This window comes from Lathamus discolor, chromosome 2 (genome assembly GCF_037157495.1).
Source record: "Lathamus discolor isolate bLatDis1 chromosome 2, bLatDis1.hap1, whole genome shotgun sequence".
NCBI classification, from domain to species: Eukaryota; Metazoa; Chordata; class Aves; order Psittaciformes; family Psittacidae; genus Lathamus; species Lathamus discolor.
In genome coordinates this window covers 34791299-34817815 of record NC_088885.1, presented here as the reverse complement: position 1 = coordinate 34817815, position 26517 = coordinate 34791299, and the positions used below count along the sequence as shown (strand labels likewise).

Here is a 26517-nt window from a genome sequence, read left to right as displayed (position 1 = left end):
GACTCAGGCTATCAGGAAGGTTGTGTGCTTATACCCTGTTATGAAGGACAAAAAGTGTGTCAGGATATCTTAGGAGCTCTTGGTCAAGAATTGCTTGTAGACACATGCCCACTATGCCCTTGGGGACCTTGTGGGTGTGCAGGCTCATGAGCTCAGGCCCTTATGTTCCCCCAGCTCCAGTGTGCAGGATGCGTTGTTCATGCACACAAAAACTGCATTTCAGAACTAAACCAGAGAGGAAAATGAGGGACATGAGTTAATTTAAAACTGACTGTTCAAATGATAACATCAGTGAAGGTACAGCCCCACCAATCTTCTTTCTGTGTGCAGCAGAAGAAAACATGCATCATCAATCCCCCCACATTTATTTATCAGAACAAAAACCTATGAAGGCTGTGAAAAGACAGACTGTCCTAAAGACTTAGAGCTTAAACTTTTTGCACGTATGGTCATTTTCCAATATCCAGTGAAGTCAATGAAAGCCTGAAATTAATGGCAGAAGGCCCCAGGTTTTATGCTCATTAAGAATACTCCTTCTGAGGCTAGCATCTACCCATGCGTAACTGATTCAAAGCACCTGTGCTACAGACGGGATACTAGTTTGGGGAAGTAAACATGTCTTCACAGTGTGACAACAGCCATGAGTAGAGATATAGCCCCTTGTTGATTAAACACCAATTAATGTAAAAGCAGATCTAGAAAGTCATTTGCATGTTCCAGCTGCCAAACCACACTTACAGAACAAAAGTAGCTCAGCTCTTCTTCTTAATCTCGCTAATTTGTAGCAACTGCCTACAATGAAATCCACATGCAGATATACCCCACTCTAGTATTAAGTCTTTTATAAATTTGTGTAACTTACAGGAAAGGATGGATGTGGATTATGGATTCTAGTATCATAAAAACAGTTTCTGCATACTCCGAGTAACAGTCACTTGCAGGAAAACCTTATTCAGAAGAAGATATAAATGCATATGTAAAGTATGCATTGAAGTCACACTGCAATCAGCAAAGCCAGAGATAATTTAAAGGAGACAGATTTAGGCATGCATTTTCATGCTTTCCTAAATAGAAACCAACAGGAGCTGAATTCAGTAGGACCATTGACCATGAATTGGGCCACTACTCTTTATTTCTGAGCTCAGTGTTACCTGCTTATCTTCACGTTCTTATCACATTTACTGTGGAGATCTTTCCTTGAACGTGCAGCATAAGAGTTTATAAGCACCAATTAATAGATAAGTAGAGGAGATGACAGATGGCTTAATTTAGAAATAGGAAACATTTCACATTCACATACAGCAGCACTCAGGTTCTGTTCAGCTGTCACTCTTCATCACTGCTTTCTGCATGCATGCTACATCTCATAATTACACATACCTGTTTTTCTTAACTAGGAGATATGCATGTTGTTCATATCTGCTTAACCTAAGATAACTTTTAAACCAGTGGTAACTCAGGATGCTAATTATGAACTGGATTTATGTGCTGTCTCACATAAGGGTTTCTGAACCCCTGTCAGAGCTTTACAGTTCAGGGCAGGATTTCTTTCTGTTAGGCAGTAACTCAAGATCAACTAGTATTTAGAAGTGGCAGCAAGCAGAGCATCAAGACAGTCCTTTCACATTGATCCTTAATCTCTTCCTCAGAAGGATATTTGCAACCTTTTCATTGCCACCGTTTCATGTCACCACAAAACCTTATTTGCTAGATAGAAGTACTCTGTGTAGAAAGCAATGTGAAGACGGTAACTGGAGCTCTGAAAATGCAGGTGTGCTCAGGTAGAGAACAGTTCTTCAAATGCCTCTCTCCAGTCCTTACAGACAGTTTACAACATGACATTTGTGGAAAACAGCTAAATGACCCGAGATAAAAGGAGCTGTTTTCAAAACTAGCAGATGAGTATTCAGAAAAGGTCAGAATTTGATGTGCTCAAAGTGCAGCATGTTTCTGCCGGAATTACAGCCAAGTCATTTAAGTTCTAATTTACTTTCAAGTATGAATCATGGCATCAGATGGGCATTCCACTTTTCCATATGTTAAGTCCCAAAATAAACATTTGTGTTTTCAACTTGTGGTATCTTAAAAGAAAGCTCTATGCACAGGATTTGAGTCTAGATCTCAATCCAGGTTTTTCATATCCCCATATCACAGAGATGTAAGATATGGGTTTCAGTTTGTAGAGCAATTCAATTATACAGTAGTATCTAGTTCTCCTCCTTCCAATAAAATAACCCACACATTTTCAAATGTATTCCTTTTACCAGCCTACTAAAAGCAATATTTTGGTCATCTATACTCCACTTTATGTGTTTCCTCAAGAGCTGATGGAGAGCTGTTTCCTGAGACAGACTTGGAACACTGTTCAGTGGATGGCACATACTATAGGGTATCTTTAATTTCTGTTTTCATATTGCTTTTTCTTTCTATTGCTATATGGTAAAGTTTTGTCATGAGACTTAACTGAGGGGCTTGTATTTGCATTATCTATTTATAGGAAAAGGAATATATATATTAGAAAGGCAGTAGACATATTTCAGGTCATTTTAGCTTGGATATGCCTAGAAACATGTATTCCCTTCGATTAGTGCTAAAGCTAACTGATGAAGAAAACTTCCTTTTAACTAGATTCCTGATATGAGTTTGCTTAAAAGTTCGATATACACAGTGCCCATAGGGCTGTAATAAATGATAAATTTAGAAACCGCTAACACATTTCAGGAGGCTGAATGAATGCTTGTTGACAAAGCACTTGCACAAATTTGCATGATTCTGTCATAGCTGAGAGCACTTGAAATGCAAGGAGAGCTGTGAAGTCCACTAAAAACTTCAAACTAACTTAATCTGAAGCAAATATTGATACTAAATGGCACTAGTGAGAGTCCATGTGGAAGAAGGGACAAAGGTGAACAAAATGGAATTAGTATCTTCTACTTGTCACCTTACAAATCAGAAGGGTGATGAAATTCTCAAGGACAAAGCTTTAATTTTCATCAGGTGGAGAACTAGGAGGAGCACAGATGATTACCTCTCTGTAATACCCTACTCTTTTAGCCAAATTACCTTCTCAGCCTGCTTCATTGACATGCTGTGCTTGCGAGACTTGCGCAGTCCTGGGGTGGGAAGGGAGGAAACTGCGTGTAAAACTGAGTCAACCATGTTGTCTAGTTTGGGCTGAAAAAAAATGGGTGAATCCAAGATTTTGACCTTTTGTTTTAAAATGCTATTTTTTTCTTCACCATTTGCTTAAAGATGATGGTAATAAGCCATGCCCTCTCCCTGAAGAAAAAAATCCCTTTCATGATTCTGCAACACTGTTGTCAGAGCTGTTGTGATGATTTCTTCTTTATTCTCTGGTCAACATCAAACATTCTTTAAGCTGTGTTTTCTAAGGAGTGTGAATTACATACTCTGACTTTTTTGTGCGCCAATATTTATGATAAAATCTCCTATGGCTGCACATAACACAGATTTTAGTACACTGACAAAAGGAAAATATTCGGGAAAGACTGACCTGTATTTTGGGTGATGGGTGAAGGATACTGGATATCACTGTCTAGTTGAAATGTTCTACAAACTGGACCCCAGATTTCATCCCTCTATAACAGGTAATAAAAAGAGCCTGGATGAAGATCTACCTTTGAATCCTGTGTCTGGTGTCCTTTCTAGACAGCCTAGAGATGTAGCTCTTATTTCTTAACAGTTTCATCACTGCTGATAGTCACACTGGTGAATGACTCATTTCAGCCATTCTTGATGCCTTCCTTCCACAGAGCACTGACTAGGAAAGAGAAGTTCTACCTTCTGGCAGGCATCTCTGGGGAAGCAGAAGCGAAAATCCCAGAGTCTTTCATGCAAAGAATTAAAAATTAGATCAGGGTTTTTAAAAAGTTACTTCTGACTTGGAGTGACTCAGTCTTTGGGCAACAAATATAGGCAGCTGGCTAGTATCAGTCATGAATGTAGAACTCTATCACATACTTGCTTGAAAATTGAAGTCCTGTCTAAAGCACTGTCCTAAAACCAACAATGAATTCAAGTAATTTTGAATTATTCCCCCCACTACTGAGTCACAGGCAGTCTATTTTTTTCCTCTTTAATTTGTTGTGGAGATTTAAAGAAGCCTTCTTAGTACTGCCATGACGGTGCATTCAAATCGGTTGTCAACAATGTGACTTTCATTCTGAAGCAAATTTGCATGCTATTTGTAGTTGCTGCACACATAGCAATTTTAAAACTCTAATCCATGCTTCTCTATTCCCAGGGAAAAAAAAAAAAAAAAAAAGAACGTATTTTTCAGATAAAACCAAAACAAGCAAAGCAAAAACTTCTGGAATACATTTGCTTTTGAAATGTAAATCTCTGGGATGGGTAGTAAATTTGAGTGTTCAAGGATTTTTCCTGCTGAGTATTTTTTAATTACATTAAATAATGTTCTTCACAATTTCCATAAAGAGAAGGGTCATATTTCACAAAAGATAATCAAGAAATTTGTTGTAAATTGGCCAATCCAAATTAGAGATTGTCCACACACCCACATTATAGAATGAGAATGATTGAAACCTTGGGCATGTTTGGCAATTCCCAATTAAGTCTATCAAGGGAATACATTTCCATGAATATTTTGATACCAATGAAGTCAAATTTTCTTAACAGAAAAGTGCTTCATCAAAAATGTTTAAGACAGTCCTATGAAGACATTTCATTGAAATGTTTCTTAGGATCACGTGAATAATAATCTTTTTTAAACCAAACCAGAGTAGCTTTATTATAGGTTTTTGCATCTTAAAAGAACTTATTAGGGAATAAAAAAAAAATAAATCTTGAAGAATAAATGAGCAGCTTTACTTTTTAATGGAAGATTAGCTTTGAAAAACAGCAGAAGGGAAACAGAAAACACTGTACCAAGAAGACCAGAAATTACTTAAGACACCATTATAGTTTCAATTCTGTTTGCTGTGCTTTCAACTCAAAATAAATGAATTTAGAGTAACCTGCAATAGTAATAATAATTGAATAACTGAAACTTTATTTTACAGCCAACTAACTGTTAGAGAGACATAGATATTTTGTAAACATTTCTTATTAATATGCTATTCTGATGTTTGTAACATTTTAAATGGTACAGAACTATCATTTATTTTCCCTTTTTCTGGGAGATGGATTTATGGTTTTACTAAAAACTGAAAAAAAACTAATTTACTTTGAATGGAGCACAGTATTTTTATGCCATCTGTAGCATTTAGCAAATTTAGGAAATTAGATTTTTAGAAGGAGTGTTTAATGATTAAACATTAATTAAACAATAATTAAACAACCTCTTTGGTTTTCAATTCACATTTTATTTTTGTTTTGGTCTTCTACTATGAAACTATTTGGTGTACTAAAGAAGTTATCGCAATCATATTTTGGGTTTACCTTTTAGACTGGCCCTCAACTCCTACTCTACTATTAACTATTATTTATACTATTACAGGACACCTTGTTACAGATCAGTAACCCTTTGTGTTTAGCAGTGTAAAATCATGCAAAGGAAAATATGTCCATGAAATTTAAGTATGTGACAAGAGAAACAGGCCAACACAGAGGGACCATGGACTAAAAGGATGATCTCCAGTGTAACAGGCAGCAGTCTCAACAGCCTGACCACTACTGAGGTTAAAATAAAAACAAAAATCACAGAAAAAGTGGATTTGGAACAGCAAAGTGGGTATTCACATGGGGCTACTCCCAAGGGTGTGAGACGGTCTAGGAAACAGAATGTTTTCTTCCCCAATACTTAACGAATGGTTGGTACGTTAACGAAATACACCAGGACTATTTCAGGAGCCTGAAAGATGAGACTGTCATGGGAGTCTTCACACAGTGCAGGCTGAAAGAACCCCAAAAGTGAAGGAAAAATGACTGTGAGCCCAACGAAGCTGATCTCCCAGAGGGATACAGGGGCAAGGTTGATGCCCTTGAAACTGGTGGAAAGGAAATGAGATGACATGGGAGAAATTAAACTACTCAACCTAACTTCAGTATCAAAATGATACTGGAATGCGATAGTGGACAATTTATAACTACCTAGGAAATAATACACTGATAAAAAATAGTTCATGTGAGTATGTCAAGGAGAAATTGTATCCAGCCAGTCTAATTTCATCCCAGGTTATCTAGTAGTTGAGACTGCTGTTGGTGTGACATAGGTTTACTTTCAACATGACTGCCTAGCATTCCATGGGGAAGATCTGATTGCACAACAGAAAACACACTCCAGCTGTAGATTTAGAAAGCACTAGCATACTTGGTGCCTTTGCAAAAAAACACTTACTATTCCACAGCAATAGAAAGAGAGGTTCCGTTTACGCATGACAGAATCAATGATGACTTAGTATCTGAGAAGTAAACTGGTGACAGATTATGTGTAAGTGGTGTTGCTTTGCGGCTGTATAGGAAAGTTCATCACTCACAGATGCCATGAAGGAAGACTCTTCATGACCTATGCAAAAACCTAAAAGTGACATATTGCTGGAAGCAGACATTAGACCACAGGAAATGATGGCATATAGGGTCCACCAACAAATGGTTCCTCATTTGCTTCTCCCTTCCTTCCAGTGTCCACAGTTGCTGCAGTAAGGAAATTAAGAGCAGATCTCATCCCTATCTGTCTATTCCCCATACTGTCTGTTTATCAATATACTGTCCATTAGTCAAATCCCTTTTTGAAAACCTGCCAATACTGTCTGCTCTTCATGGCCTTCTGTGGTAACAGTGAATTTCCACTTGATTTTTATCTGTTTTAAACTACTGCTGCCTGTTTCCAGTCTTGTGGGAGTTGGTGAATGAGTTTGGCATGCATTCACCTTATTAACCACCTTCATGACTTTGCAGACAATGAGCATATCCTCACAGCTTTCTCCTCTTCAAACTGAAGACTTCTGACCACTTATGATTCTCTACAAAAGGTAGCTACTTCACTCATTTAGATCTTCTTACACTATATTCTGCTGGGTAATAGATTTGAATGACAGGCAAGATGGGAACACAGCCTACCATTCCAGGTTTCACATTTGCTATGTAACTCTGTACTTCAGGTAAAGCCTGATAAACAAAAATGGTGCCAAAGCCACGTCCATAATGCCAATGAATGCAAACCTGTCTGTTGGTTCTATTTAACCGTGTTATTGCCTAAGAACTGCATGTCAGATGAACACTTCATATAATCCATTTCAACACTGTCACCACTGTGGCTGAGTGCTGAAAGTCATTTGCTTTTGGCCTTATGTTTACAATACAAGTTCCACCTTTTTCCTAAAGAACGAATTGCCATTTATGTCCCTTGACTAAGACATGACAGGAGATGTCATTGCAGTATTACAACCAGATGTAGAATTACACATGGACAACAGCAGTGAAGCTAACAGGGTAACACAACAGCCCTCTCCCATCAACATTTTCGATTCAAACAGGGAAAGGAGCCACATGAAATAGCCAACTCTTCTCCCGCATTCCCTGAACGTTTAATGTGGTTCTGTTCACAGCTTCTGCTTTCATTGTAGTTTTACATTCAGCTTCGTACACTACATATTTCCAGTGCTTTGGTAAGCAGCTGTGGTATTAAATGAAAAGTGCCTTTATGTGGTGACCGGCTTGGTACACAAGGGGATGAGACACCAGCATACACTTATCTTACAATTTAGGAGACTTCTTGCTTAATGAAAGCAGGTCCCAGTATCTGATACGAAACAAAAGCATGAGGAGAAGAATAATCAACTGCATTAGAAAACATCTCAAAATTATGGAAATATTCATTCTGCTATACAAAGTTCTTGATGTTGAAAGTGAAAAGATATATCCTTACAATAATGTACTGGGATAAAGCTGATCACCCCTATGAAGAAATGAACCTAGACATTTTAAGTGTCAGTTCTAAAAGTTTCTAAGGAAAAGGTAAATAATAAGAGGATGTGTCTGTATCACTACAGTTATGAAGCATTCCATAAAGGCATGGGTCTATAGGGACAGGCGGCTCAGATGACTGACAGGAATCTGGCTTCTGCAGATTCAGCATCATGGTCAGCTCCAGCTCACATGCTGGGGAAGGAGACTGCACTGCTGTACAACACCTTGTCAGGAGCGGGCGTTTAGCCTACAAGCTGGCATATATTTTCTTTCTATCCTGTGTTGTGATGACAACTGTAGCAGAGCAGCTTTGTGATGCCTGAATGCACAATCATGATGGCACCTTTTGTTTATCTTTGCTGTCCTTTGACAGATGAATACAACAGACAATGAGATTGCCCCTTACCAGCATTAGCAGCTTATAAATGACATTGAAAGTTAACCAGAATATCAAGTTTCCACCTCTCAAAAATCACTAACATGAATGCAATTAACTGACTCCTTCATACTTGGGATAATCTAATGCATACACATGTTGCAGGTTTACTCCTAAAAGCCTCTTAAAAGTATTTTAAATAATTTAAAAAAAAAATTTTCAATGACATAAGTGTGTCATGGTATTCAGTGATTTTGTGTCAGTTCTAATGGTTAAAAGCATCTGAATCCACCCCTTCACCTACGACTGTGAAGATGAGTGAGCAAGCAAAGGAGTCAAATGGACTGACAAAGATTAAACCATGAAGCCTTACACAGTTTAAAAATAAATGGGTAGTAATATGTCTTCAGAGGTGGCAGACAGTTACTAAGTTGTTTAGTTCTGTGGATGTGTTAGAAGACCAGAGGCTATGAATAGTATCTAGTCTAAAATAAACCAGGCGAATAATGCAGTGTTTGCAACAAGCTAGTATACACACATGGATTTTACTTAATCTTCTAAAATTCTTCTTCTTTATAGAAATAAAAATATTGTTCTTCCTGGTCAAAGGTACTTAACTGTGATTTTTTAAAAGGCAGAGAGGCAGGCAAATGGAAGGAACCCTGGTTATGATGCTGCACAGCGACCACAAAGTTTTGAAAAGCATCACAGCTCTAAGCTCAAAAAGTCATTAATTGCAGCAACACTAAATTGCCAGTTGTGTCCACAAAAAGATGAAATACAGAATGACAATCTCCTGTCCCGCTGTCCTAATATTCTGTGTGCATTATTTTCACTGTTTTATGGTATTTTGTAACAACAAAATATTTGGCTTTGCGAGCACACAAAACTATTACAAAACAATTTTTGGTTTAGCTTAAGACTTAGCACATCACGTCTTTCATCAATCTTCACATAATTGTATTTTAGCCACTATGCATTTCTTTTGAGTTATGTGTACCTATAACCTATAACACTGATGGAAAAGACACATAGTTGTAAACCAAATACCAAATAATAAGCAAACATGCTACATTTACAAAGATTGGTGAACATTCACCAGATTTCTGTATTTTCAGAGTCCTATCTGGCAGAGGCTTTTATTCTGTGGAAGTTGGCCAAAATATTTTCCTGATCTAATAATCTCTTACCCAGTAAGGATTGTCATATACAAAGAGCCTTGTCATCTTCTGTTTCATCAGTGAAAACTGGCAATTTAGAAATATACCTAAATATACCTACAGGTCATTTGCTGAGAGTTGTAAATGTGTTTCCATACTGAAGTTCATAAAGATGCACTGAAAGGAAAAACAAAAGCCAACCACAAAACTGAAGCAGTAGGAAAAGTAAACAACAAGCATAGTCCTTATCGAAACTTCACCCAGGTCTGCTGGAAAACTGATTTTGACTGGCGTTTACAAGCACACACTGCGTGTCTCTGTCTTCACTGCTACTCATATTGGGGAAAAAGAACTGGACAATAAGGCAAGGGTCAGGAAAATATTTAGATACCCAAATCAGGAGCAAGCTGGAATTCAGGGATTTATTTTTTTGGCAAAACTGCAGACCTATAAAAATGCATTTCCTAGAAGTATCTAAACTTCACATTCTTATGTGTTTTACAAGTTCCCACATACCTAGAACTGTTGGCCCTTACTATCTAATTATTGACATGCCTAATCAACTAGGTGCCTATCTCAGGTTTAAGCCTGATCAACACTGTGATTATACCTGTACTTGTAATTAAAATAGCATCAGGGTATGGTGCAAGCACAGGCTTGCAACCATCCTTCCTCTTATCTGTTTGAACATATTCTTTTACGGTTTTCACCCACATCAGTTAGCGCTTTGAGATTCTCTTGGTGCAGATCACAGGGGACAGTTTGGACCCAAAGCTGTTTTAAGTAGGCAGTTCACTAAGTAGTTTTATGGGCAAGAGAAACAGGAAAACCGTGTTGAATTTCCTGGGGAAATATTTCCTGTGGAATTTTTTTTCCTGGGGAAACGAAAACATATACTTTCTTAGTTTGTAGTCTCTTCTGGACTGGCATACTCTACGTTCTTCCTACAGGAATATGCCACTGTATGCTAGATGGAGTAGTGAGGTCACCTACTTGGCTATTTCAGAACCCTGGGGAATTCCTACAGTTTGTATGGACTGTCCAAAAGAGTAACACAGAAAATATGTGCAAACTAAAATCCAGGGCTCATCTTTATTGTTCCCAAGTTGCATACATGAAGGCACACCTTTGGTTCTTGTGTTCTTTGCACAGAAATCCAGCCTTAGCATCACACCAGTGCACCTTTATCACTATCATCACCTCCAAATAGGTGATATGACACTGTATTGAAACACTGCAGCCACAAATCTTCACAAGAAGAAGCCTGGATTCTTTACAGTGTAATAATGACAGACAGAGGAGTTCTCAGCATTTTAAAGGGTGTTAGCCCTGATCAATTCTTGGATACAGGAGGGGAAAAAACCAGCAAACCGGCATCTGTGTCTAAAAAAAGCATCCCAACTGCAGATCCTCACTGGGAAGCAACGCCCCTGCACATTCTCATATTCAGTGTGCCAACTGAACCTAGCCCTAAGGTATAGTGACAAGAAGGCTGACTGTTCATTCTATGACATTATTGTAAGCTTAACTTTTCATTATCAAGGTTTTCCACAATGTGTCTAGTAATCAAGTTAGAACTTTATAGCCTGGATGAGAGGGCAGTTAGATGGACAAAAAATGCTTGGATGGTCAGGCTCAGAGGTTAGCAGTTAATAGGCCATAAGCTACGTGGATGCCTGTAACAACTAACTGTTGCATGACTCCATACCAGGACCTGCCATAGAATCTCAAGAATCATAGAATAGTTATGGTTGGAAAGGACCTGAAGATCATCTAGTTCCAACCTCCCTGATATGGCAGGGACACCTCACACTAAACCATCTCACCCAAGGCTCTGTCCAACCTGGCCTTGAACACCGCAACACGTTGTCCTGTTCAACATGTCTATCAAGGACTTGGAGGAGGTGATGGAGTGCACACCCATCAAACTTGCCCATGACACCAAACTGTGAGGAACAGACTCAAGGGCAGATCTGTCATTCAGAGGGACCTAGACAGGCTGGAGGAACAGGTTGACAGGAACATTATGAAATTTGATGATAATCTATGCAAAGTCCTGCACCTGGGGATCTTGACAAACAGCAAGCTGAACATGAGCCAGCAGCATGCTCTCGCTGCCAAGACATCCAACAGTATCCTGGGCTGTACTAAGCACAGACAGAAGATCCAGGGAAGTGATTATCACTCTCTAATTGGCACTTGTTAGATCACACCTGGAATACTGTGTACAGTTTCAGGTTCCCAATCGAAAAGAAGGTGTTAATGAACTGAAGTGATTTCAGCAAAGAGACACCAAGGTGGTAGGAGGACAAGAGACAGTGAACATAAATTGAAACAAGAGTTTCTAACAGGATATAAGAAAAACTTTTTTAGTGTGAGGAATGTCAAACATTGGAGCAGGTTGCCCAGAGAGGTTGTACAGTCTCCGTCCTTGCAGATTTTCAAGACTCAACTAAAGAAAGCCGTGAGAAACATGGTTTGAATTCCTAGCTGACACTATAAGATGTTGGACTGGACACCTCCTGATGTCTCCAACTAAGATGTGATTCTGTAGTTCTATGGCTCATAATTGCTTTAAAGCTAAAGTTTTACAATATAATTTTGTGGGCTTTAGTCAAATAATTCAGCATTCTTCTGACTTCTTTTGGGTCATGCAGTTTGAATTAGAATCACCTTACTGTTCCAAAACTCAGCTGAATTGTTCATTTTCACAAAGAGGACTGGAAGTGCTAATTAAGTTGATGCGTTATGAATTGTCAGTTTGCATATCTCAGCCATCACAGTCATGTTGAAATAAATTATATGCATTATTAAACGGTGAATATCATCATAGCCATGTTATAACTAAGGAAGTCTCCAAAGAGAAGACTTAATTTTCTCATTTTCCTGAAGAAAATGAGCTGTATTCCCATATCACAAAACATGAGTTTTAAACCACTAACCCAATTTATCAAACTTAAATACTTAAAGTGTGGATTGAAAGAACTTAAGAACATGTTCTTAGAAGTTTTGGCATATTTTTAAGGCAGCAAAACCTGATAGTATTAGCAGATGTATTTATGCAGACAATTTACATCACATAAAAATCATCAACTGCAAAATAAAAAGTCATTTTCCAATTAAAATCTGACAGACATCATGGCCTCTATGCAATAAATTAATATTTTAAATTATTTTATTATTATTTTTGAAATGATTTGTTTAGTTTCTGAATCCAACGTGAAAACATCCATTGTTAGCCATGTGAACAGAACTGTGTCCAAGGTTATCTCCTTATTAACTGCAATGTCACTTATATTATTTACTTATGAGACAAGAAGCAGGTCCAGCAGTACAAAATAGCTTCTCCATAATTTTGCGATGAGGCAGGTCACCCAGCTAGTATTGCAACCACACAAGTGTCCAATAAAAATATCAAATGCAGAAGTGTCAACAGCAACAGCAGGGCCTGCACTGGACTTGTCTGTGGTGAAAAAAACCCTGTTCTCATGATTTGTTCGTCTGCAGATTGCAGCATGCATGCTGTGGCTGTAGCCTGCAGAGCTCTGAGTTGTGTGTTGCAAGCAGAAACAAGACCTTGCAGGTAAGAGATTTTTAAAAAAAACCCAAATCACACTGCTTGAACACAGCAAGGAAGCAGTTAACTGCCAGGTCTAAACAAGGGAGCCAGGCTGTCCTACACAAAATGTTTAAAACAACAAGCAGACACTGAACATAGGAACCCTCTAAGCAGAGGGCAGCAAAGAGACGTGTCTGATACTTGTTCTTCTCTTTACGAGGTAGACACAGGGAAGAAAAGATAATGTCAGCTAAGGTAGCAACAGATGAGACCAAATAATTGCAGATGGTTGAATGCAGAAGCTGCAGGATGTACTTTACCATCAAGTGGGTACTTGATAGGAGCTATTTATGTATGAAGTGTTGCCTGAGAGAACCCACAGGAAAAAAAAATGCCTGAGCGCTGGAGATGCAGCTGGAAATCATGAGGGAATTCAGGCAAGACCCGAGGATGGAATAAAGGGAGGAAGATGATTTGGCAAAGAAGAGCACATGACGAGCATGGCTGAACACCATTATGAGGAAGAAGAGGCGGGCATTGAAGAAAGAATGAAAAATAAAAAAAAATGCTTCCAAAATGGGTTTGTTGCTCCAGAAGACAAAGATAAGAAAAAAGAAGAATCAGAAGATGGATGACAAGGGGGAGGAAGAGCTAGTGTGCCAAGAAAAGCAGACAAGGATATTGGGAGACTAGAACAACAGTTGGGATAAGGATAATAAATTGAAGACTGTGCAGGAAAATTGAGGGGAAAAAAGGAGGGGGAGGGAGAGAGAAGAGCAGAGATCCACAACAACAGCACAAAAAGGCAGTCTAGGGACCCATTGGCCAAATCAGCATTAATGTTTTAGTTTAAAGCGGTAAACATTTTATGAAACAAATCCATTTAATATTTCCACTTCCCACATGTCAGTTTTGTTGGCGGACCAGTTTGGTTTTCTCCTTCAGGAGAAAAGTATACCAGAAGTTGTGCTCTAAGTGCAAATGAAAAGTATGCCTGCCCACAAAGAGGATCTAAAGGTCCAATCCAAATAGTGGGCTGCACTGTCAAAAAGTCCTATCCCACACACATGAATATCAAAAAGTTCTTAAACCATCAAGTGTTTCTGCCACACCTGAGGCTCTTCAGGTGCTATAAAATGAACCAAATGCTGTATACCTGCTGCTATATTTATCATCAACTATCAGACTCTTCTAATTTCTAGCACCCCTTCCTCCTTCATCTTCTCTAGTCCTAGACTGGAATTCTTATTTAACTTCCCTACATCAGTTGCAGTCCATCCACCCTTTCTGGTCCCTTCATGGAAAACCTTTGGTTTTTTCCATCTTTTTCTATTGGTCTTTATCTCTTTTGCAATGCAGAGGTGCAAAATTCCAGAAGATCCAGACAGCTGAAACTAACCTGTGCCATGAAAGGGCTGAAAGTTTGTTCAGTAGCAGGCTTAACCACTGGCAGTGTCAGAGGGTTACGTCATGATTGATGCATGAAGAGGGCTGATATGATGAACAAGCTTAAATGTCAAAGGATTTAAAGAGTTCTTGAAGAGTAAAGGCAACAGCCGGTTTTCTGAGGCAGAGTGGCATGAGTGTCCCTATTCTGGACAGCTTGCATAGGTCACCCATTGAGATCTATCATTAATGATGTTGCCCAACTGGACTTCTGCGCCTCTGTGATAGAGGACATCATGCTGTGAACACATCCCCCAGTGGCACTCTAGGACTCTGTCCATGGATCCCCCATAAGACCACTACAAAAGTATAAAAAGGAGGAACTCTCTGTCTTGCTTTCAGTGCTTTTTCCTCAGCAAATCTCTGTGTCAGTGCCTAGTCTAATCTGGGTCAGTATACCGTTTTTCTGTGTAGGTCATTATAGTGGAATGGGAATTACATGAGGTTTCTGGCACTTGGGTCATGGTTGAGAAGAGGTGATGCATGTTACAAGGCTGTTTCACCTTTAAAAATAGTCTGTGGTTATAAGCTGTGGGTGAACTCTTCTGTGGACAGCTAGCTATAGCAGAAGCTCACCTCCTAGTCCCAAACTGTACAAGTGTCTAGCTATGTGCCAGTGACTGTCCAACCATGGAGGCAACATGCCATAATACAGCCCTGCTGGAGTCCCATACAGAGGCTTATGCTTCATACCATCTTCCTCTCCTTCAACATGGGGCTTTATGCTTGATGGTATCGGAATAGTGTCAATACACACAGTAACTGTGTGGATCTCATCCCTGCCCAACCAATCAGATGAACAGAAAGGTTCTTCTTTCATACGGTATACAAGTTTTACAGGAGCTGTGGTAAAGGGATGTATTTCCCTTGTGCCACTCCCTAAACCTCTACATCTCATTGCAATGAAAACTACCATGAACAGTGCAGAGGGAGTTCTGTTTCTGAGGTCTCCTAGCCCGTGGTGCACATCATTTAGTTGCTACAGAGAGGTTGGGGGGGATGGACAGGAATTTGTGGTAAGGATGTAAAGTGCAGAACTGCTTTAATTCCTGACTTTGATGGGTAGCCTGCTGTCATGGTTTAACCCCAGATGGCAACTAAGCACCACACAGCCACTCACTCACTCTTCTTACAATGAGACAAGGAAGACAATCAAAAGGGTAAAAATGAGATAACTCATGGGCTGAGATGAAGACAGTTAAATAGGTAAATTAAAAACTGTGCACAAGAGCCAAGCAAAACAAGGAATTAATTCACCACTTCCCATCAGCAGGCAGGTGTTCAGACACATCCAGGAAAGCAGGGCTCTGTTATGCGTAACAGTTACTTGGGAGGACAAACGTTATCACTCTGAATGTTCCCCTCCTTCTTTCTTCTTCCCCCAATTCTATATGCTGAGCATGATGCCATATGGTATGGAATATCCCTTGGGTCAGTGGGGATTTGCTGTCCTGGCTATGTCTGCTCCCGACTTCTTGTGCACACCCAGCCTGCTCGTTGCAAGCACTGATCAGCAATAGCTAAAACGTCCCTGTGTTATCAGCACTGTTTACAGCACAACTCAAAAACATAGCCCCATATCAGCAACTCTGAAGAAAATTAACTCTGTCCCAGCCAAAACCAGCACAACTGCAGATAAGTAATCAGGAATGGGTGGTGGTCCTGTAAGAGAGAGGAGAAAGCCATTCTCTGTCACTTTACCTGACATGCTGTACAGTCTGATGGGGCCCTAATCCAAAGAATGACATACTGTTCAGCACACAGGCAGGAACAGCAGATAGCTGGTTGCGTAGTTGCCATGGAGAGCCAGCCCAGAGTGTTGCACAGATCCTTATAGCACACATAGTAGTTGCTCAGTTTGGACAGGCCACTCCAATAATGGTGGGAGCAGTGTCACAGCAAACACCTGCACAGACATCTGTGCTGTGCTAAGGCCTCATCTGCTACCCCAGGAGCTGCTCCTGGAGCCGCTCTCTGGACCACTCTCTATCCAGTGCACACTAAAAATCAACATGAGGGAGTGATTTCCCTTTAGGAGCCTCCTTCCACTCTTACTGCTTAACACCAACTCTCCACCCTGCTGTTCCCCACTTGCCACTGTTCTTGGTGACCAAGTGCAGGAGCAGAGAGGTCAGTTTTGGTCAATGGACCAAAATAACCCTAGGCTGGAGTAAAATCCCGAAATGTGCATAGTGAAGATGTAACAAAGGTAAACACCAACTGCTCTGATATACTGATATTCACCAGTTGTAACAAATCACTTGCCAAGATAGACACAGATCGCTTCATATGCTGACAGGTCTCCTGCAGCGGATGCAGGAAATGGACGGGTAGGTTTGCTGTGTGTCAGAAGCAAAGATAAAAAATGGGGGCTTTCAAGAGATGAATCACTCCGATAGCTGCAAACTGTAGCTGGTAGGAAAACCAGCTGTAACGGCCGTTCTTCATCACACATCACAAAGAGACTATCCTTAACTGTTTGTTTAGACAGAAAGAAAACACAGATCTATCTGTATCCTCTGCAAATACAAACCAGAAGGAATGCAGTTATATGGATATACATACATTTCATTTATATCAATCATTTCAGTAATCCTGTCAGGACCAGCTATAAATTATGGGAAATCTTTCCTACAAACATGTTGGAAAGTGATCAAATCAATTTTTGTGCCAATATCAGGAAGAAATAACAAGTGTGTGGATAAAGCAAAGTGAGGGCTGGCACAGAGCACTGAAATGCCAGCTGTAATTATAAAAAGAAAAAGCAATTTTCACATGCATTTCAGAGTTTAGTCACAGAGCTAAGTGCATCTTTATTCTCTGAGCTTCCCTATTATCAGGCTGTGCAACAGTGCCATGAAATTAACAGTTAAATATGGGACTTAATCCTGACATAAATAACATTCCCACAGACAGTACTGGAAGATTTGTCAGGAAAGCGTGTTCAGAACTTGACCTCTAAAACTGAATACAGTGTTGGTGGGTCGCTAATTATAATATCTCATTTAGCTACCACAGTAAGGCAGCTGAAGCAGTAAGAAGCAAAAAGAAGTCACTTGCTGCCAGATGGCTCGGTCTTTGCAGCCATTACTCGCAGAAATAATATCTGTTCACACAAGAAGGCCCACAGCATTTACTGGAGTGTAACACAAGTATTAGAGGAATTCAAGTTTCATGATAAATTTTTCTTTTTAGAAAGACAAGCTGTGACAGAGAATCAAGCTATTTCTCCAAGCACACAGCTTTTGGGGATAAATTCACCACTTTTCACTAAAGTAATCATAGAGAAATTACTTGTTTCAGTGACTTTAAGAGTCCATGAGTAATTCATAATTCAGGAAAACTATAAAGCATCCTTTTAAACTAAATAGCTAGCTTCCAATTCATCAACAACAAAAGTTCACTAAAACAGGGCTGTTTGTTCAAATACTGTTTTAACTACTGTCAGATGTGTTTTTATATTTTGTAAGCAGTTTTCCTGACATAAGTGAAAGTTGTTACTTACATTGGGAGAACCTGATCTGAAGCCCACTGACGTCAACAAGAATCTTTTCTCTGACTTCGGTAGCTTTCAGATTACTCCTAGAATGGATCTGGACCAGCCACCATTTCTGCAGGAATAATGGGACCAATCAATCCCCCAAAACAATGGGACGAAGCCCATAGCTCTGGACAGAGATGAATTCTCCTAACAAAAGCCACCTCAGCCATCAGAAAGGGACTTCAGCTGACTGGCATTTCCCAAGTATGGTGGAAAGTTTGGCTGCTGATCCTTGGCTATTGTCTTGATTCTTTAGTTAGACCTGTATGTGCCTTTCAGTCAGTTGCATCCTTAAAATTTGTACAGTTTTATTATTTAAAAACTATTTTTTTTTTCGAAAGAAAGGTACAATGAAAATTACAATCTCAGAACCATGCACTCAGAAAATGAATAGGGAAGCACAAAGGAATTCAAGCTCCTGTTCTCAGCAGTAAGGGAAGTCACATCAAACTTCTTTTGCTTCCACAGAAACTGGCAAAATAACAGCTCCACAGAAATAGAACTGTATCTGGCTATTTGGTTTCTCAATTGCCAAATATTCTGTAAGACACAATTGGATAAGGAATGTGTCCTGTTCCCCTGTAGTACAATAATCCAGTCCTTCAGTAAGGTAGTTTATTTTCCATGTGAGAAGACAGTAGAAGGTCCTCCTCTACTATTTCCAAAAAAAGAGTCTGTACCAAGTTCTGCTTCTTTTTCCAATTTGTTTTGATCTATGCTAAGTATCTCAGGCAGTTTTTCTGCAGGACAAGGCTCTGGAGTCCAACAAATGCTGTCAAACAGTAGGATAAAGATCCAGTGATCTATAGGTCCACTTTCACCCTGGGAGAGAAACAGTTGATCCTAGGTAGCGTATCTCCTGCATTTGATACATATAAGAATTTCAGAGTTGAAAAAGGGTTTGTAAATGGCCTGAGATTCCTGGGAAGGTTACCTCTGAATATAGTAACACTGACAATAATCTAATAATATACAACCTGAACAGAATTTTTGGATGAAAAGCCCTAATGAAAGTGCTTGTCTCATGTCCCTGCTATTTGCATGTACAGACACCAGCTGTTGATATCTCTACCCCTCTGAGTAGGGCTGCTTCAGATTCAAAGTTAAGCTGTTTCTGATGGGAAAGCAAGCAACTCATTAAAATGAAGATCTGAACTGAGACCTGCTTGATATAATAAGGCACAAACAATAGTCCAGATATTGTGTAGAGTGTGTATTGAACATACTTTCAAAACCTCATCTAACTTTTTAACACAGAAATACTGAAGAATGTGAAGCTTCTTGGCACATTGTTCACTACTGCTACTATATCCTACAGTCTATTTTCAAAAGATCAGAGGTTTCTGGTATTACCCATGAAACCCCATAAGCAGTGCACATACAGAAATCCACAGCACCTCAGCTGCACGGACACTTGCTGAGGTTCTGTTGTTACCGATACCAAAGAAACTAAAGCAAACTGGTTGAAGCAACTGTAATTAATTAAAAAAGCATACACTCATAGGAAGACTTTATTATCTTATTCATCCTAGAAAATTATGTGTATTCAACGGAACTGTAATCACAATGCTGTCATTCCATGAGCACTAAAAGAAAATAAAGCAACCCACGAGTGCAGCAGTTTCAGTAATTACAAATTTGAGGCCCATTTCTTTCTCATTATTTTTGAATATACAAACTACTGTGTAGTAAATTTGGATTTTAGGCATGATGTCACATTCTTGCTTCTCTTTAATAGAAAACTATCCAATTCAGCATCAGTGTAAAAGGAAAGAACAAATCCTGTTCTCTTCAGTGAGATGTGAATATCAAAATGTAATTGAAGTATTACCTGCTGAATTCATTCAAAAGAAATGCAATTCATTAGACACAAGAATCTCTTTCTGTGCAGTAGAATGGCTGCATACTTGAAATAGGAATAGACAGGAAATGCAAAAATTACCCTTCCAGATCTTGTTCAGCCTCATTGCCCATCATGTATTTTATTTTCTTGTTTACAGTCAAACTTACAGCAAAACATTGCAGTTAGGCTGCAAACAAGAAAATTCTGCAATAGAACAATCAGAATTCAGCAGCACTGCATTTTGTCCTGATGCCCATGCAATTGCTAGTGGAAGATATTTTATTTACACAGCTGTGATGTGTTTTATAAACAAGTCTATTCTGACTTTCTGAAAGTCATTGAGAATTACTGCAGAGGAGAAAAAAAAGCAAAGCAGATGCAAGTTCCCATGCGTTTGACCTCTCGCCATGTTTACAGAGAGGACCACAAACTACTGCTTTTGTCTAGTTTCTCTGGAAAGGGAACAAAGTTTTCTAATGACAAGAAGCCCAACAGGTTCCTATCTGAGGATGGCTGCACCAACCACTGCTTTATAGGCCCACAGTAATATGGCCATTCCCAAAGCAATATGGCTGATCCCCACTACCAGATTAATATAGCTGCTAATTAAGTAAACATCACCTAGTACTTAAAAAAAACCAAAACAAAACCACACCAAAAAACCCCAACCAAAACCAAAAAGCAAGGCTCGTTTGCAAAGCAGAGGCAGCTTCCATCATTTTTACAATGGCTATGGTATGACAGATATTGCTGTCATCACTTCTGTTGTCAACAGAGCTCCCAAGTGGAAAAGCGAGATTTTTATCTCAAGTAGCAATTCTTTTCCTCAGATAACCACATTCTTTATCCGAAACGCTTTCTCTTCATCATGCCTTATCAATAAGGTTACATTAGACTTACCTCAGAACAGCTCATGCACAAACAATGATCTGATCTAACACAATTCCCAGTCAAATTTGTTTAGCATATTGCATTAGAGGAAAGTTTTAACTCGATCTGTTAGCTGAAGGTCTTTTGGACTGCTGAGTCACACATGATTAATTTTAACAATATTTTAATTTCCTTCCTGATTAGGTAACTAATGACTTGAAATGAGATTGGGTTTTCTAAACTGAATCAGAATTAGGGTGTTGGGGTTTTTTTATGAATTAATTATAATTGATTTATGAAGTGGCACTCTCTAGAGGCCTGACTTCACAGTGCTTACTGATGAGGCTAAATTCCCACTGAAACCAAAGAGCAATTTTCCTCGATAAGCATTGAAAGATCTGCCTTAAGACTTAGAAGGTATAACTAGTGATACCTTTTGAGTCACTCTTAGGACTACAGTTACAAACACTCCAGAGCTATAATCCTAAAAATACATTCTGCTAAGAACTACGGCAGAATTTCTGAGTAATGCGTACATGTAGTTATCCCAAGAATTTTATGTCTTTCCATGAATACAGTATTTTACTAGTAAAATAAACACAGGAAACTTTAGTTGGAAATATGTGGGCAGAACACTCCTAAAGTCTCCAACAAATCACCTGTGCATACTCAATGCAGATGCAATTCATTTATCTCCATAATACTTGGTCCTCTTAATCTTTTTCTTGTGATCGCTTGGTGAGCTCTCACAATCAAGATTAAGCAGCTGACTGCCTTTAACAGTCTAGGAAGGGATTCAAAGTCACACCAATGCAGTGTATTGGTGTTTTCTTAATTGATTTCTTCCCATTATTAAATAAAGCTATTTGTTTTCACCTAGAGCAAACGGAAAATTGATATTTTTTCCAACAGTAGAATTTTAAAAACTTCAGTTTTCTTCTTGTAATTAAGTATTTTGTGCCTTTTTTTTTTTTTAATTTTATTTATTTAATTAAGGAGTTGGCCTTTCAGGGTCCTATTTTTTATAGACTTACTTCACAAGAAGCAAGTGTCTCAGAAATGCACAAGTTTTAGAACCATTTTGCTGAGATAATTCCACAGTGATTTTCAAAGCAATCTGGCAAGCATTTTTGACAAAAAAGCTCCTAAAAAGAATTGGCTGTACTTTTAACACTCCAATTTGAGAACAACCTTAAAAGGCCATTCATCAGCTATTAGTACATCTTCATTCTTTTAAACCAGCTGTTGTATTAAATCTGCACATGAGTTATAGCACCTGTCATCTTCTGATGTCATGAGGTCGCTATGTAAGTATTTGATGTACTGTTCTCCATTGGCACCAGCGGGTGTTGAATCAACCATGCAGCGTTAGTCCTGTGAGAGCTGCGGTTCAGCAGACTAAGAATGACCCTTGATGACTGAACACAACTTTGGTTTCAGTTTCAAAGCTTTAAGAGATTTCAGTATTTTGCAGGGAAAGAAACAGGATTTGCACTGACATTTCATAAAGTTATCTCAAGGAGTTTTAGGAAAAAAATAGAATGTCTGCTAATTCTCTTCAAAAAGCAATTACTTCAACAGTAATGTTGAAAACAAAAACAGGAAACAGAGGTATCTGCCTACTGAGCTGAAGTGGGAAAGCACCTGAAGCTGGAAAAGACTAATTTCCTGAACTGTCAGTATTTTGTGTAAAATAAAGCATCTTCTAGAAGCATCTATGAAGAATGAACATTATTCCTGGCGGTCATTTTGTAGCCAAGTATTTCTCCATTATTTTTGGAAAAATACAGTTATTACTGTTTATTTCTACAGAAATATACATCACATACTAAGTAGATGTGCAACCACTGCTAAGATAATAATTTTATGATGATGTTACAGTCTCAAAAGCAGTAGTATATTGAAAAGAAATTATCTTATACTCTGTGATAAATAGAATCTGATCAAAAATATAATCTGGAAAACCCTCTGCAATATATCAGAATCTGCAAAAATGCATCCACAAAAGACTCAGTTTTATTATGTTGCTCTCCTCCTTTTTGAAGCATCTCTGAAGAAATGTCAGAATCCTTTATTGTACCCCTCTGGATGATGCTGACTGATAGCTACCTTGCAGCAAGCGATGCACACACAGAAAAATCTTTTGTCTCTTTGCTTGTGGAAGAAAGAAATTTATTTTTACGCTCTTTTCCCTAACAGATCAGAGACTATCCCCAAATAAAACAGATCATCAAGGAGGAAAGGCTGGCTAAAGCAACTGCTTCAAGCCAGATTTTACTAGTTTTCCATGTTAAATTAGTAGCATCATCTTGTGTCTGAAGCCAGTGGCACTTGCACAAACGGCCGCTGCTCAGTAAGCACCCAGGTCTAGGAAAACCGTAACTGAGTTCTGCAGGCTCGACCTGGTGTGCCTGCATTAACCACGGCTCCCCAGCCTCCAACCATGACACGAAAGAGTAAAGGCAGAGTGAACCACAGCACTGAGAACACCAGAGTTCACCTTTCCTACATATGCTGACATCTCCCAACACTAATTTTGACTGAATAAGGAGTTCTAGTGGTGAGCTTGCTATCTCACTGCAGCTGAAGATTCACTTAGCTGAACTTTATGTACCATCCAGTTTGTGACAGTGACAGGACTTACTTTGCTGGCTGGTTTCTCCACATGAACATAAAGTTTCACAGTCCACTGTAGCTGGTAAATGCCACTTGCCCGGAGCTGCTTGTTTTGCAAGTGTGACAGCACTTCCCTGTCTGTGACACAGGACTGAGTTGAGACCTCAGGAATCAGACGCAAAATCTACTAGAGGGGACTGTAATGATTCACACTTTCTAAACTAGACCACAAATTCACTAGATGGTGACACATCTTCCTATTAAAAAAACACTTGCAAGTATCTATGTCACACTGATGAATTCCCAGACAAACCCTTACTGACAGGAATAGCTGTTTTCTTGGCCAACACAACAGGTATTGAACCCGGGACGGTCAAGGCCAAGAATATAAACACAAGCCGAAAATGAATCCTGAGTAGGAAATGGTGTAAAAATTACCACCTGGCACAGGGTGACCTCTGCAAAAACCCTTGCCAGAAAAGCATTTAAGAAACTCTGAAGATGGTGCTACTTAGATGCTATACAGATTGAGGAAGCTTGTTTCACACCTACAGTTTCTCCCTAAAGAAACATTAATTGTGCTTTCTGTCACAAGGTGAAAGCAGGCCTCCATTAGCTAGATGTCTCCTTTGCTTAGGTTCCATGTGATTTAGATATTATTCTGAGTATTGACATTTAACATCTACAGTGTGAGTTGTGTTTTAATATTCCAAACATTCAGGGAATAGGTATGAGGCTGTGTAATCCAAATGTTAGTTTTCTGAAGAGCATCAGGATGAATTCTTATCAGCACTCCTGCATTAGCTTTTGAGCTGAGTTTTAATACCATATGTGAAGATGAAACTGTTGATCAAATGTAGAAACTACCAGCTGATTTAGACGGTCAGTATTACAGTGGGTAAGTTGCCTAAGAACAGATTTCCATTTTCAACCTTGCATTGGCCTGCAAAATTAGATCTCAGTCCAAGCACGATTAAAGCATGTTCCCCCAGAAGACTCTGGTCTGATTGTTGAGTGAAGCTGGCGGAACAGCAGGATTTCTGATTTGTGAAAAAGTTTTTTGGGGAAGCAGGGAATGGTATTTGGTCTTCCTCTGAACCAGACCAAAAATGTTATTTTTATTTTTCATTTTTCAATTTCCCACAAACCGGAAACTGAGAGAATTTTTCATTCGGACAGTCCCATCACGTGAAACTTCCTCCAGGAAATAACTTCGCTGCACCCAGCAGCTGCTGGGTGAAATCAACATTCTTGGCACTTTCACGCTCCCTAATCATCCACCAAGGCTGCCAGGGCTTGCCACTCCGCAGCTCTGCCTCCCTGCTCCTGCCCCAGCAGCGACAGCCCAGCTCCCCACCACACAGCAGCTGGTCCCAAACCCCCGATTCCCACAGGTGTGCCCAGGGCTTTCAAGCTCCAGACTATGGAGACTGGCCCTGCTGAGCCTTTCGGCTTTCAGCTCTAGGGGAGAAAGATGGGGAGCGTGGCTTCTTCAGGGCCTCAGCTTTTGGGAGCCCTGGTCCACCTCTGCTGGGTCAGGTGCTCCAGCACATCTGACTGAACATTTATTTAACACGTTTGCAGAGAAACATTTCTGATTCAGTGAAAAAGCATTAGTTCCCACATCTCTCACATACACAGGTCGCTCCTACTTAAGAATATAAAATAAGAGAAACCATAGTGGCACAATCTGTCTCTTACCCTCTCAGTTTCATCATGGTCTCATTTTCCCCGAAGGCAGGTATCTATATGGTCATGAAGAACAGAAACGGGTCCTCCTCATTATTGTCACCTTAGGAGTGAAACAGACCTCCGCTAAAGGCAATAGATTTTCTGTGCAGGATTCCAGGATACAATTTATTCCACCATGAAAAAATCTGCCCTTCATAAGTTAGTGAAAAAGATCCTATCAGTACAGTCCTTGATTTAGAATCATAGAGTGGTGCATTTCATGGGGTATTTAATACTGAGTTCAGATTAATATTAGCAAAATGCACTTAAAAAAACTGGATTTACATATGCCCAGTGTAAAACAATACTACAATTATTATTTTCTAAAGTAAAGCCTACAAAAATAGAAAATTATTAATGAAACTTCTGAATGAGCACAATGCAAAACATTCAAGGTACTGAGATTACATTTACACTACTAGTCTGAACGTGTCCAAAAGAGTTTCCTAGCTCTAAGGCATAAAATAACCAGCATACATACTATTGAACTCTTTGAAAACAGGGTATCCACATCCCATCTGCCTACTGTGCACATCCCTGGCCAATGCGAGTTCCCAGACTGCACTCAGAGGTCCTTGGGAGAGCTCTAAATTCGTTGAGGACAAGAGTGTGCCAGAGGCAGTTCCAACAGTTTTGAAGTATAAAGATATTGCAGTGATCAGGAACTTAGTCTGAGATGTATCCACACTTAGAAGCTCTTGGTTACTTAACTGTCAGAACTGTTTAAAACACAACTACTGTACAAATAAATCAAGTATACAATCTCTTTATCATATCAGAAAGCCACTGGAATGTGGTATTTATAATCTGTGTGATTTACTAATGAGGATGAGCCAAGTAAGAGCATTGGTTAGATAAGGCATGTTGACTAAGAGCTTTCATTTTAGCCTTTCAAGATTTTTCTGCCCTCTAAGAGCAATTACGCACAAAATACTAGATAGACGTTAGAATGACAGTGGGCCATGAACGTGTCTTCAAGATCTTTCCAAGGGAAAATTGTTATTTCACTGGAGTATTTTCAGTTTCCATTGGGAAATATCACAATTCCATTGTGAAAATCTTAACACGTTTATTTTTTATTTTTTTTTTTCTTTTTGTGGCGCACATAGGGGAAAGAAGTATCATACTATTTCTGCCGTTAGACTAAGAGGACATGTTTTTGTCTGATTCCTTTGCCAATTTCCTGTAGCTGCCTGAGCTGTTCTAGTCTCATGTGAGCTGAGTTCACATTTCCCCCTCCATATTTTCCTCTATGAGCTAATACCATTCAACAAATCCTTGAAAAATTTAGCTGGGAAAATGAAAATGCTTTACATCTGCCTATTGGTGACATTTCTGATTTGGGATCCTTTCAAACTTTTTGTTCCATATAAACTTCTGGTTGTATTCTAAACTAACATTTTTCACTACAGAAACTGACTGTTCAACAGCCTTCTGACCCCATTTTTCTTCTCTCTCTGATGAAACAAAAAAAAGGAAATTAAGACT

General features: G+C 39.2%; 1 protein-coding gene across 1 annotated transcript in view; it reads right to left on the bottom strand.

The window, feature by feature from the left end:
* Positions 1–25012, bottom strand: part of CALCR (calcitonin receptor) — a 140175-nt gene extending 115163 nt beyond the window's left edge. The window contains exon 1 of the mRNA XM_065669235.1: positions 25000–25012. The gene's annotated coding sequence lies outside the window, so the exon portion shown is untranslated. The remainder of the gene's footprint in view (positions 1–24999) is intronic.
* Positions 25013–26517: the final 1505 nt, after the last annotated feature.